Source organism: Orcinus orca, chromosome 6, assembly GCF_937001465.1.
Source record: "Orcinus orca chromosome 6, mOrcOrc1.1, whole genome shotgun sequence".
In the NCBI taxonomy this organism is placed as follows: domain Eukaryota; kingdom Metazoa; phylum Chordata; class Mammalia; order Artiodactyla; family Delphinidae; genus Orcinus; species Orcinus orca.
Window position 1 is genome coordinate 71,935,451 of NC_064564.1, and position 2,870 is coordinate 71,938,320.

Genomic DNA, 2,870 nt, shown 5'->3' on the forward strand with positions numbered 1-2,870 from the left:
CTTTTAAAATCACACCCCCCAGGCTTCCCTTGTGGCGCAGTGGTTAGGAATCTGACTGCCATGCAGGGGACAGGGGTTCGAGCCCTCTTCCAGGAGGATCCCACATGCTGCGGAACAGCTAGGCCCGTGTGCCACAAATGCTGAGCCTGCACTCTGGAGCCCACAAGCCACAGCTGGTGAGGCCTGCGTGCCTGGAGCCTGTGCTCCACAACAGGAGGGGCCACCGCAATGAGAGGCCCGCGCACTGCAAGGAGGAATGGCCCCCGCTCACTGCAACTAGAGAAAGCCCACGTGCAGCAATGAAGACCCAACGCAGCCAAAAATAAATAAAATAAATTTATATTAAAAAAATTGCATCCCCCAAAGATAGAATACTTAGGAATAAAACTAACCAAAGAGGTGAAACACTTATATACTGAGAACTATAAAACATTAATAAAGGAAATTGAAGATGATTCGAAGAAATGGAAAGATATCCCATGCTCTTGGATTGGAAGAATATTGTTAAAATGGCCATCCTGCTCTTTCCACCATCTTTCTGTGCCGCCATATTGGTGTGCATGAATGTCCTGGCTGATACTCTCAACAGTATCAACAATGCCAAAAAAAGAGGCAAACGCCAGGTTCTTATTAGGCCATGCTCCAAAGTCATCGTCAGGTTTCTAACTGTGATGATGAATCATGGTTACATTGGCAAATGTGAAATCATCGATGATCACGGGGCTGGGGAAATTGTTGTGAGCCTCATAGGCAGGCTAAATAACTGTGATCAGCCCCAGATTTGACGTGCAACTCAAAGATCTAGAAAAATGTCAGCATAACGTGCTCCCGTCCCATCAGTTTCTTTTCATTGTACTGACAACCTCAGCTGGCATCATGGACCATGAAGAAGCAAGACGAAACACACTGGAGGGAAAATACTTGGATCTTTTTCTAGGGATGTAATACACACATGCAAATAAAATGCCTCAGAGGACATCCAAAGCAATATACAGATTTAATGTGATCCCTATCAAATTACCCATGAGATTTTTCACATAAGTGTAATAATAATAATCTGGGAAAATATTATGAACAACCTTATGCTAGTAAATCCAACAACTTAGATAAAATGGGCAAATTTCTTGAAAGACACAGATTACCCAAGCTTACCAAGGAAGAAATATATATAACCCGAAAAGCCTATCTATTAAAGAAATTGAATTTGTAGTTTAAAACATTCCCACAAAACTTCAGGCCCATAGGGCAGCACAGGTGAATGCCACTGAACATTTACAAATTCTTCATAAACTCGTTCAAAAAATTAAAAAGGTGAGAATACTTCCCAACTCATTTTATGATTACAGAATTACCCTGACACCAAAACCAGACAAAGATATTACAGAGAAATGGCAAACCAATATTCCTATGTTATAAACACAGATATCAAAAATCCTAAACAGAGGGCTTCCCTGGTGGCGCAGTGGTTGAGAGTCCGCCTGCTGATGCAGGGGACGTGAGTTCGTGCCCCGGTCCGGGAAGATCCCACATGCTGCGTAGCGGCTGGGCCCGTGAGCCATGGCCGCTAAGCCTTCGCGTCCGGCGACTGTGCTCCGCAATGGGAGAGGCCGCAACAGTGAGAGGCCCATGTAACACACACACACACACACACACACACACACACACACAAAAATCCTAAACAAAATTTTAGCAAATTGAATCCAAAATTTATAAAAAGAGTAATACATTTGACCAAGTGAAGTTTATCCCAAGAATGCAAGATTGTTTTGACACTTGAAAATCCACCAGTGTATAATTCATCATATTAACAAACTAAAGAATATTCATCTATAAATATATAAATAATTATTTCTGATTATGTCAATAGATGCAGAAAATCATTTGACAAAATCCAACATCCATTCCTGACAAAAACTCTCAGAAAAGTAGGAATAGAAGGAAAATTCTTCAACGCATTAAAGGGCATTTACTTAAAATCCTACAACTAGCATCATACTAAATTGTGAAAAACTGAATCAATTTTCCCCTAAGATCAGGAAGAAGACAAAGATGCCAAACCTCAACATTAAAGATTCCAGCCAGTGCAATAAGGTCAAGAGATAAGAAATAAAAACCACCTATATTGGAAAGGGAAGAAGTAAAATTGCCTTTTTTTCCACAAATGTCATGCTCCCCTATATAGAAAATCTGATGAAATCTATAAAAACTCTACTAGAGCCCATAAGTGAGTTAAGTGAATTTACAGGATACAAGATCACTATATAAGAATTCGATTTCCGGTTCAAGATGGTGAAATAGAAAGATCCTGAACTCACCTCTCACAGACCCACCGAGTCTACAGCTACATATGAATAAACTTCCTCTGGAAAAAAACTTAAATGTTGGCTGAGCATGGACTACACTGGGCAAATGAGAAGAAAACCACATTAAAATGGGTAGGGGGCTTCCCTGGTGGCACAGTGGTTAAGAATCTGCCCACCAATGCAGGGGACACGGGTTTGAGCCCTGGTCTAGGAAGATCCCACATGCTGCAGGGCAACTAAGCCCATGTGCCACAACTACTGAACCTGCGCTCTAGAGCCTGTGAGCCACAACTACTGAGTCCATGCACCTGGAGCCTGTGCTCCGCAACAAGAGAAGCCACCGCAATGAGAAGGCCGCGCACCGCAATGAAGAGTAGCCCCCACTCACTGCAACTAGAGAAAGCCCGCACGCAGCAACAAAGACCCAACGTAGCCCAAAATAAAATAAACAAAATTTTTAAAAAAGGGGGGTAGGAATGGCTGGAACACAATCTTGCTATACATACCACTGTTGATACAGTGACCCCAAATCAGGAGGGAATTCAAAACCCAGAGCTTCTCCCTGAG

At 42.4% G+C, this 2,870-nt stretch overlaps 1 pseudogene; it reads left to right on the plus strand.

The window, feature by feature from the left end:
* Nucleotides 1–238: 238 nt before the first annotated feature.
* Nucleotides 239–1,648, plus strand: LOC101284181 (40S ribosomal protein S15a-like; annotated as a pseudogene).
* Nucleotides 1,649–2,870: the final 1,222 nt, after the last annotated feature.